This window comes from Suricata suricatta, chromosome 3, assembly GCF_006229205.1.
Source record: "Suricata suricatta isolate VVHF042 chromosome 3, meerkat_22Aug2017_6uvM2_HiC, whole genome shotgun sequence".
Taxonomy (NCBI): Eukaryota; Metazoa; Chordata; class Mammalia; order Carnivora; family Herpestidae; genus Suricata; species Suricata suricatta.
The window spans coordinates 159,830,846-159,842,760 of record NC_043702.1 but is presented as its reverse complement, the minus strand read 5'-3'; the positions used below and the strand labels follow the sequence as shown (position 1 = coordinate 159,842,760).

The window sequence follows — 11,915 nt, the reverse complement described above, 5'->3', positions numbered from 1 at the left end:
AAGAAGCCTAAGCATCTAATGATTGATGAATGAATAAAGAATTATTCAGCCATAAAAAAGAATAAAGTTTTGCCATTTACAATGACATGGGTGGAGGTGGAGAGTATAATTCAAAGCAAAATAAGTCAGTCAGAGAAAGACAAATAACATCTGATTTCACTCATGTGGAATTTAAGAAACAAAACAAATGAACAAAAGAAAAAGAGAGGAAAATCAAAAAGCCGACTCTTTAAATTATAGAGAACAAAATGGTGGTTACTAGAGGGGATGGGGTGGGAGTGAGGGTTAAATAGGTGATGGAGATTAAGGAGCCCCCTTGTGAGGAGCACCGGGTGAGGTATGAAGTTGTTGAATCACCATATGCAACACCTGAAACTAATATAACTCTGTATGTTAACTAACTGGAATTTAAGTAAAACCTTAAGAAGCCAAACAGAAAGTAGGAAGGGAAGGGAAGGGAAGGGAGGGGAGGGGAGGGGAGGGGAGGGAAGGGAAGAAGGAAAAAATACATGTCTATACTAGTCTATATTTATTGATCTATTTTGAAATTTACTGATTCTTTTTACCTTTTATCTTTACCTTTTATCTTTCTGCTATGAAACACAATCAGTGAATTTTTTAAATTTCAGACGTTTATATTTGCAGTTTTAGAATTTCTATTTGATTCTTTTGTATGCTTACTGTTTCTCTGATGAGATTTCCCATCTATGTATTCATTAGAGACATCATTTCATTTATATTGTCGAGTAATTAAAAGTTGCTTAAATTCTTGTCTGCTGATTCCAACATCTAGATAATCTCATTGTTGATATCCATTTATTGTGTTTTCGTTTTTAAAACAAATGTTTACTTGTTCTTCAGAGACCCAGAGCACGAGTGGGGGAGGGGCAGAGAGGTAGGGACACAGAATCCAGAGCAGGCTCCAGGCTCTGAGCTGTCAGCACAGGGCCTGACGCAGGGCTCAAACCCTTGAACCCTAAGATCATGACCTGAGCCGAAGTCAGCTGCTTAACTGACTGAGCCACCCAGCTTCCCTACAGTGTTTTCTCTTGAGAATGAGTAACATTTTCCTGGATTATATAATGAACTGGGTTACTGTGATACTATGGAGGCCTAGCATGCTCTTGTAGTACTCTGAAGAGTCTTGATTTTAGTTTTAGTGTGCACTTAATGTGGTTGTATTTAAACTGCAAACATTGCCTTTTGTGTGGCAGTTCATATCAAAGTTCAGGGTTTTTTTTTGCTTTTAACTGGATGCTTTAACTTTAGATCATGCATAGTCTCAGAATCAGCCAATGTTTTGGCAAATTTTATACACAAAATGTTGGGCTATCCCCTCTTGCCTTCTCTTTTCTGGAATTCCCCCCACTTTCTAGTGACTTAGGCTGTCGTCAATTCTGTCCTCTGGTTCCTAATGGCAGAAAGACTGAGGATTTACTATTAAAGTTTTAGATGGGGCCTTCTTCAACCCTCAGACTACAGTTCTAACTTTTATAAACTAAAATCTTTATTGAAACGTCTGAATATAGCCCATCAACCACAACTATTGAGTTGGTTGTAGCTATTGAATTTGTAGGAACCATGTTATTTTCAGAGTGACAGTAGTTTATACAAAAATGCAACTATGACTCTTATAGCTAGTTCTCTAAACTCATAAAAATTCTAAAATAAGTCACTTTAATGTGTATGATTAATTTAAAGAAAATAGCCCATGAAACCAATAGGTAAGAGTGAAATCTTGGCCAGTGATCTATCCTGAGCAGCTGTATTTTGAAAAGATGATTAAGGCAAAAGACAGGGATAGAGAAACACAAGAATATTTCTTCTAACTCTCAGTTCAGAAAATGAGCTTGTTAAACTGAATTTAGATATGGTATATCTTCCTGAAGTATAGCTATCCACTATCATTGTACTTGAAAAAGCTTAGCAACTACATTGACCTTGGTTTGAATTCTGGGTGTTGAGAAATTGGGGAGCCCCTCTCACCTTCTGTTCTCTTAGAGGCAAAGTGGAGTCTTAACCCTCACCAGGCAGCATTTTTAAGTGATTGCAGATAACATACAGTGACCATTTTAATGCTTGGCACACATTAGCTGCTCTATTTCCTTATTTGTATACATATCTCACTGCTTTCTCAGGCTAGGGATTAATTATAATACATAATTTAGGAACTCAATAATTATTTACTGAATAAATGAATAAAAGGAATTCAGATTTTATTTTATGTTCCATATCCCATGTCTTCAGAACTGAAAAAATTTTGCTTGTTTGGTCATAAATCATAATTTTAGAGTTATGTCCAAAATGTATGTTCTTTGTATTTTTCTTAGAGCATCATGTTGTAGTTTTACTTACTCTACTTTATCTTTTAAATTCCATGATCACTGTGACATATAAATTAGCATTTCAGACTAATAGAAATTAACACTAAATTTAGTTATGATCATTTGTAATTCCAAGGACAAAGAGAAAGAAAGTTTAAATATAGCAACCGATTTTCTCAAACAGGATAAGTTCTCTCAACTAGGTATTATATTATCATGTAACATGTTTGTCTTTTTTCTGTAGGTATCAGAGGAAGTGATTGTGTCTTTTCACCAATATACTAGCACCAAAAATTGATTTCATGATGAGATTTAACTTTATGGTTGATTTTACCAAAGCGAGTGTCAAGGTCATTGTATAGATAATTTTGATTAACGGGCACAATCTTTATCACTTTCCAAAGTGCTTTCTTAATATGCTCATTGCCTTCCTGTATGCGAAGAGACATCCTTTGGAAATCAGTGGCTGATTTTCCCACTGTTAATGATGAATAGTGCTACGTAATTAGCTCAAAAGCAGACATTTTACAAATATGTTTAACTGAGCCTTTTCTATGTGCACTGTTTATTTTATAATTGGTTGTACTTACTGGAAAGCGCAGTTCCCAAAATACAAACCTGGGATTGATTATAAGAATGTTTGACATTTGCCTCCTTTTGCTAAGGTTTCAGGAAGCTGGTCCATTTGATTTTAAAGCACATGGTCATGAAATTTAAAATGGCTCTGGACACTGAGCTTTTTTTCCACTGTGAAAATGTGTAGTATATGTGGGAGGACATGTCCTATCTTATCAGTCAACATTATTTTAGACAGAGTACTTGCTTCTCCCTGGGTGACATATATGCCAATTATCCAGAGGAATTCAATTCTGTTCCAGCTGCTTCCAGTTCTTATTTATAGGCCTGATTACCTGACAGACCATTCCTAAATATGTAGCTAGTAGTCTAGAAATGTCATTCTTACCTCTACAAGACAAACAATTTTGAGAAACACTGCATCTAAACTTCAGAAGTAACCCAAAGGAACACAAATGGCCTTGGTATTTTTAAAAAATTATATTCTTTGATCCAAATACTTTTGAAATATAAACACTCACATGAGAATAGTGGTAATTGAAACTTGTTTATGGTCCCAGAATTGTACATTGTGTTCATCTTTGAAAATGCTCACATCGTTTAGTAATAACTATTGCACTCAGAAAAGATCTTTCATCTTCGATTGTCAAACTACAGTCGTCAGTCTGAGCGGTGAGGGAGATAAGTATTGTATTCCCTTCTTAAGTGTTATACTAAAGCCAGAACGAATGCCAAGACAACCTACTGAGAAGATAAGAGAATTCAGTCAAAATGGATACCTGTGTACAACACAGCAAATTTAGGCAATTTTCCTGCCCTGTCCTACTCTCATGGATTTGACTGAACTGACTAGATCTGAGGTTTAGCTCTTAATCTGTGACCATATCCTTGTGACAATGTGGTTCTGGGAACTGTGGTGACTTTTCTTAATACCAACAGCCAGTAATGAAAGCCTCTGCAGACATGGGAACCGACAACTGGCCATTTTGGTCTCTCCGCCAAGGGTCAGTATAAGGCTGATAATTTGGTTCAAAGTAAGATCAGAATATCCTTAAGCTGTTTTTACTATTGTTTGTATAGACAGTTTTGATATTTAAATGATTATAGACTATTAGAGCCTATCAATTTGTCAACAGGGAGGAAATACTGTCTCATTTTCCTTCTTTTTAATTTTCCTGAAATTTATCCAGTGTTTATTTAAATCTGCACGGTGAACTATTTGAAACACTTGGCAAAAAGTAACTTAAGTCTCACAACCAAACATTAAGTAGTTGCTATTATCTTCTCCATTTTACAGATGAGGAAACCAAGGCACAGAATGGCTAAATAATTTGCACAACGTTATGCCTTTATCTGCTGCAACCACAGTTCTAACCAAGACAGTCTGACTCCAGGTTTAGTAAGGATAGTTTTGATCATGAAGCATCAATAAACCAACATGCTCTGTATTATGCTATGTGAAATTAGCCACAGAAGGGCAAAAACTTCATAGTTGTATTGATATTGCAAACCGTATATGCATTTATATGAAGGTGTATACACTTTTGTACAGAAAATGCTTGTATGCATTTTCTGGGGAAAGGAGAGGTAGTTTGCGTCAATTTCTTACAGGAGTTTATGATGTAAGCAGAAGAACACTGTGTTGTTTCAGGCAAAGGCACTATTGCCTGCCTGGCAGGTGTGCGGGTCACCGGAGGAAAGCTGCTGTGTGACATGACCACTTGCTAGAGTCTGGAGATTGTCTATGTAGAGAGGTAGTGAATAAATACACGGCATGTTGAAGATAATGGAAGGCAGGCTTTCACACTGCAGAAGGGGAGTACAAATATGAAATGGTGAAAACTTGTATGAACCCTTTGTTCTGGAATGGAATTCATGGAATTCCTACAAACGCATGGCTGTCAAGTTGTAGAGATGGATATGTGTGTATGAATACATATGTGTTTTTTGCTCTGCCCACCCCAGTAGCAATGAGCACACCCCAGGAAAAAACTAAGAAACTTGTCTAAAGTGTAGGGCAAATCCGGGATTTGAACCCAGGCAGTTCCAGTCTAAGCACTGTACTTTTTTACCACAATGCTATAGAAGTTAAGAAGATTATAGTCAGTGGGTAGAATGTCAGAAATCATTCGTGTTTACTGAACAAACAAATAAATAAACAATTTTTTTCTGAACTTATTGATAGAACTCTTCCATTATAATGTTACATCTTTTCTTTGCAGTATTATGAAAAACCAATTATAATATTTTCCTAGGTTAGTCTCGATTGCCATTACTCTTTGAAAGCAAAAATGCTTTTTTTGAATAAGTCAGTATTTGCGTGTGTGAATCTAATGGTAAAAATTAAAGAATTGCTAAATTTATAGAAACCTTAAAAAAATGCAGTCTGGTCACTGCTTTGCCTATCTTTTCTCAGGTCAGCGCACAGCAGCGGTCTGAATTCAGGTCTGTCAATGTCCTCATCTTATTGGTAATATGTCTCAGAGAGTGGTGAAATTAATTTTCTCTGATAATTTATGTCAGTGGGCCTTATCCTTTGCAGGTGATTGTTGTAGACTCATAATGCAGTCATGGCGGGATCATGAATGTGTGGTCCTGCCTCACAAGTCCTGGATTTCTATGAAGAAGAGATTAAGTTGAAAGATATCACTGTTTCTCCTTTTGTGGAAAGTGACTACATGACCCCATCTCTGTAGTCTGCTTCACCCTGGATAGAGGGAATTTTGTGATATTTTAGAGAACTGTTTTAAGGAACTTAAGGATAGTTCAACATGAAAGCACATATCAACTTTTGTTATCAGACTTATTTTTCAGACATTGTGTTGCACTGTTCGAAAAAAGGAGGTATTTTCTCACGTAGAGATGGGCCCACAGCTAATGTGCTCCACACATCTGTCACTGACAGAGGGCCTGGTCAATTGACAGAAATGTTAGGGAACTAAAAACAAGGCTTAGAAAGGCTTTCAAGAGATCTAGCAGCACTGAACTCCCCGAGGAAGGTGTAAAAGTATAAGCCCCAAATGACTCAGCTGAAATCCCTGTAGAGATTTGAACCAACTGCAGTTAGAAATACAGAGCGGACCAGTGCTGAACAGCACGGAAGAAAGTTAAATGGTAGCATAAAGCAAACAGTCAAATTTGAAATCAAAACTGTATCATTCAATTGCCAGGGAGGGTAAGAAGAGTTTCTCAAGTTTGATCAAAATAGGGCATTTTATAAGGCACATCTCCCTAAATAGATACAATATGGGCAAACCAGGTGAGACTGTAATTTTTTTCATAATGCATTTACTTTATTTAAATTATTAAATTATTTTTCATTTTATCAGAATTATATGAGGATGGGTGGACAGAAGAGTTGAAGGCTTATCTGTGGGTATAAAATGAGACAAGTTTGTGAATCTATATAATCAAAGCTGGGCTATAATGCCAGGAAGACTTGTTAACTTCATGATTCAGAATTGATAAGTATTTGGAATAATGTTAAAATACATTATAGTTTTCATAGCTAGGGATGATTATGGACAACAGCATGTGATTTTTAAAATTGCTTTACTATCCCCCCTACTTCTTAAGGGTTTTTTTATTTTTTTATTTTTTAACTCTGATTTTTCCAGGCACAGGACTCTAATGCTATCTGACTTCCTTATTAAGGTTCACTATCCTGGACCATCTTATGCTGGAAATTCTTTCTGCTGCCCTGCTTCCGCTGGAAAGAACTTAGGCATCAAATCCGACCAGATCTGTTTAGACGCCCATGTTATGCTGTTGGCTTAGTCTTATTATTTGAGCCGGGAACAGTGTCTCTGGGCTTCATTTTTTCCTCAGAGATAAAAAAAATAATTTCTACCTTTGGCGTATATTTTGAGAATTAAATAGAATATAGATCAAAAGCTTAGGACCATCTATGTAACTTATTAGAGTGTCAGTTAATATTAAACAATGGTGATAATAAGATTTGCCCACAATTCTGCTGCCTTTATGTTAGGTGGAACATAAACTGATTGTGAAAACTTATGCTGAACTGTTAATGATTCATTTCCAAGGACATTGACAATTAAAAAATGAAATGTTTAATCTAATGAAGTTACTGATATACTTAAGTGGTTTAAAGGACATTTAGGAGATATATTTTCATGTTCTGGACAGAACTTAAGTAACACTATGTAGTTCTAACTACTTTTAATATAGATCAAATATGAGCATCCAGTGTCTATATATATATATATAATGGTAAATCTGACTCTGGCCAGAGTTCTCTCTTTCTCTCTCAGAAACAAGTACAAAATACTCTGTTGGAAAATATTTTAAAATTAAATGTGTAGGTGCATTAAATTCATGTACATGGAAACCCTAGTTATTAAAGCCTCCCCATATATCCACATCCTTGAAAACATAAAACTGTAAAGTAAATTGTTTAGTATGTTCTTCACCAAAATCTTAAATGATGCCTTGACTCTGCATTCAGTCAGGATGTTATAAATTTCAATAACAGAGCTAAAATATATCAGGGTAAAATTTCCAAGAGGCTGGAAGGATGTTGAATAAATGGAAAATTGGAATTTATATATAAAAGAAACTACAGAGGTTGATCAGAAGATCTGTTTGTAAATAATCCATAGTGAATGGATATATATTACAAAAATGGAAAGAATGAATTATGATGTTCATAGTGCCATTAATCCTTCTTTAGTTTCCTTTCTTCTTTCCTTCTGTCCTTCCTTCCTCCCTCTCTCCCTCTCCTCCTCCTCTCTTTCTCTCTCCCTCCCTCCCTTCTTTTCTTTCTTTCTTCCTATTGCTCTTATTTCCTTATTGTTGTTATTGATGTTCATTTTTTATATGTATAACACTGCATGCATGCAGTTTACAAATTAATAATAGTAGTAAAAGTGGTAATACACTTAACATCTTTCCTACTTGAGTTAAGAATCAATAATTGCAGTATTTGAGGGGCATTCATGTGCTCTTGTCCAAAATAGCCCCATCTTTTTCTTTCCTTGGTAGTGTTTCTACCTTATACATATCTTTAAATAATGCAGTGTTTAGTTGTGAAAAACATGTAGCAAAGACAAACCTCATTGCAAAAGGGAATAACGAAATCACGAATGTTAGAAGGATCCAACAGAAGTTAAGCTAAACAGAGCTTCTGGATCACAGTTTGACTTCAGCTTCTTTGAGAGTTTCAGGATGTCAGTGGGTAAAGACATGAAACAGTCCTAAGAAAGAGAAGACTTGGCAGAATTGAGTCATCTGACAGACCTCTATAGAATATGGCTGGAATCCAGAGGTGATATGGGGGTCCCCTGCTTCTAAACTCCCATGGTCTACCTTCTGCTCTTGTATATAGATCAAAAGAGACTACTTGCTTTGAGGGAGAAATGGGAATCATCAACTGATCCAGGAAGGAGAAACATAGGAAAAGAAGATTTTCAAGAAAAGATCAAATTATTACAGGTGTAGATATGAATCTGAGCAAAGTTCACTTAGGCATTCTGTTCTGACGCTAGAAGTATAGTACTTACAGTGGCAGTGGGGATCTTAGTGACAAGAACCCTCCTCAGCTCTACTTCTTGAGGCACGGTGTTCCAATCTGGGTCAATCACCTTATGCATCATTGCTGAGCATCTGCCAGTTTTGGGCTCTTCCTTCTCCATCCTCTCTGAAATCCACTGCCATATCCTTTTTGTTGACTTTCTTCTTGTAGCTCATGTCTTCCTCCTGCGTGGTTTGTGTTCCAGTTCGGGTGTAATATTTCCTCAGTGGCTTTTCAAGAAAAGTACATGGGATATAAAAATTTTAAGATCATGCAGGTTTGAAAGTATGATTTGACTGTTGACTTTTGTTGGATATATGTTTTTCTTCATAATTTGAAGCTCCATTATCTTCTTGATTCTGATGAAGCAATTAAAACCATTCTGTTTCTTGCTACTGCATATATGGTCTCTGTGGCTTCTTTCTCCCTGTCTACAACTTGTTGATTCTCTTTTTACTAACAGTGTTAAGAAAACACAATATATAGGTCCTTTCCCATCCATTGTGCTAAGGATTCAATATAGCTACTACTGTTCCATCAGTTCTGCACAGGTTTTATTCCCTTGGTTTTCCCCTGTCTTCCTAGAACTTTTTTTGCAGTACTCTACTTGTTCTGTTTTTCTTCTGCCTCTTTGATTTTTTGCTTTTATTCTGGGAGATTTCCTCAGTTGTAACTTCCTAATCTCCTGGAAGAATTTTTATTAGACTATGATGTTTTCAAATTGAAAGAGCCTTTTCTTATTCTCTTGATTTTTTTTTATTTATACCACATAATCCTATACCATGGATAAAGTATCATCTCTTATCTCACTGATAGTGCTAACCGTAATGTTCTTACTTTCGAAGATAATTTTTTTTCTAAGGTGCATTATGCTTTTTGTTTGGGATAATTTACATGTTACAGGTTTTCTTAAGGTGTTTGATCACACTTTCTTGCCTTTTCATGTTGAAGAATGTGCAAGAAGCCGACTGGTTATGTCATATGATATGGATGTATGTATGTGGTGAGGGCTGTTTTCAGTGTGATCTTATGGAGTATTCTGAATAGGGTTTATTTTTTTGTTTGTTTTTGAGATAATAACCAATGTCAGTATATTCAATTTAATCTCGGTCTGGTTATATTCCCCAAGAAAATGTTTTTCGGTTTGTGCCTGGATGATTCTGCATTCAGGATTCTGACAGCCTAATAGGAAAGTAAGGCTGGAGCTACTGGCATTCAGTATTCGGTATGATCACTAACTTTCCTTGTTCTTCCTCCAGTGCTGATGCCCATGTATGTGTAAGAGTCCCCAGTTCTGAGCACTCTGTTTTACCTTTTGCACTAACCCAGTGCTACTGTAACTTGTGACCACCTGTTCTCTCTCTTGGAAGAGTCAAGATTCAGCTAGTCATCTTTCTTGCTGCCCTCCTTGGCTCTTGCTGGTTCTGTGGACCATCTGAGGTTGGTTGTGATCTTTGATAGGAGATAGTTTACCTTCATGGTAGTGACCCTGTTGGAGTCAGTACCTCAGCTCATTCTATGTCTCCTTTTAGTGTAGGTGACCCCCACAGGTGCTGTCCATATCCACGACTAAAGCCACCTCAAGAGAATAAACAAAACTGCACTACCCGCCCCCTCCATGCCCCCCCAACTACCACGCTACAATGCCAAGATGCCTCTGAAGTGGCAGCATGCAGATTCAGGTTGGTGTGAGAGAAGCCTCGTAAGCGGCTGCCTAGAGTCTTAGGTGGGAAGCAACTTATTTAATACTTCCTTCCCCAGGAGTCATGCTCAGAAACAGAGACCTGCAGACACAAATGTATTCGACAAACACTAACAAAGCATTTACTGTGTACCAAGCATGGTTTTAAGTGCTTTGTTTTAGATTGCTTTAGCATTTAATCTTGACAACCACCTTATGAGAAAATGACTTTAAAAGGTAGTTATTATCATCAATCATCAGTCATCATCAGATGATAATGAGGCTGATAATGAGGAAACCTGGTTTCACAATATTTTGCCTAAGGTCGTGGGCAGGGTAAGTACTGAAGCTCAGCCTCAATGCTCCTGCAAGCCAGTAGGTGATTCTGTCTTCAGGTATATCTGTGCTTGGTTTCCTTCCCTCTCACAGGACCTCCTTCCTCTTTCTGCGGAGACCCATCTCCTCCCCTTATGTAGGAGGCGGATGCAAGATGGCGCCTTGGCACCCTGCCGGAGCACACGGCGAGGTACGGCCTGCCGGCCTCTAGTGCTCCCGCCCCCCGGCCAGATACCGCGATGAGTGAGCGACCAATGCGAGGCCATGGAATGGGTCAGCCCTGCCTCTGCCAGCCTATCATGAGCTGCCGCGCAGCCTGGGCGGCGGGTATATATGGGGGAGCAGGCAGCGGGGAGGGGGAAGAAGAAGGAAGAAAGAAGTGGCCAATAAAAGTCTCTGCAAGAATCCCGGAGTCGTCAGTTCTTCAAACTGCGGGCAGTTTGAGCGGGTCCGGCACCCTTACACAAGTGATCTCCTCATCCAGGCCAAACTGTTTGTTACCTGGAACAAGAGGTAATGCAGTAAGAAATCCTTTCTCCTACAAAAGTGAGAGTCTTATGACTATTATCTGGCTAAAGAAGTCCAGAAATAACAGCTTTCCTAGTACCCTAAGGCTAATCCAAAGCTGACCAAAAGTGTGTGTCTTTTAGTAAGATTTGCCCTCATATTACCTTAGAGAAAGTCTTAGGAAAAGAGGACTTTAAAAGAAATAAAGTACAGCAGTTACGCATCTGCAAGTCATTATTCTTGGTATATTAGAAAGATTAAAAAATGACCCCGGATGGCCTAGCCTCACAAACACTCAAGAAGATATTTAAGATGGAGAGAATGACTAAGTTTTAAATAGAGGTTAGGGAAAAAGCAGATGATATAATTTATCCCTTATATTGGGTAGGAGGTGACCTCTGAGAAGAAGCATATCGCGAGGAATAAGAACAAAGGCTTCAGTGGGGATGAGTTAGTAAGGGAAAGAGAAGGCAAGGCATGCCTGGCACATTCAGGATGTTTAACAATGAAAGGGAAGATAAACTCACACTGAGAAAGCAATCAGGTGATGAACGCTGGCTCTATAAATTCAGTGTGTCTTTCTGACAAAGAAAGAAAAAATTAATCAGGAAACACAATTACTGAGAAAAATAAAATAAAATCTGGTTGCAAAAATGCTCAGCAGCTGCAAACCTAATGGCTCCACTTCAGTAATTCTCTGATTATTTCCCTCAAGTTTTCTTTACATCCCTTTCCCTCTAAACACTAGGGTGTCTTAAAGGGGGCATATTGATTGAACTGGCACTGGCCACGTCAAGAATGGAAGGAAGGAAAGGTCAGAGATTTCAACTGGTTTTCCATTGCAATGTTAGTTTGCCCACAGTCTCCATGCTGTTTAATGAAGTACCAATTTAGAAGGCTAACGAGAACATTTATAATTTGTGCTTGACATTACTATGTTAAACTTGACTATTTAATC

General features: G+C 37.6%; 1 long non-coding RNA gene across 1 annotated transcript in view; it reads left to right on the top strand.

The window, feature by feature from the left end:
• Positions 1-10,663, top strand: part of LOC115286816 — a 25,428-nt gene extending 14,765 nt beyond the window's left edge. The window contains exon 3 of the long non-coding RNA XR_003906288.1: positions 10,544-10,663. This is a non-coding gene — a long non-coding RNA (uncharacterized LOC115286816). The remainder of the gene's footprint in view (positions 1-10,543) is intronic.
• The last annotated feature ends 1,252 nt before the right edge of the window (positions 10,664-11,915 follow it).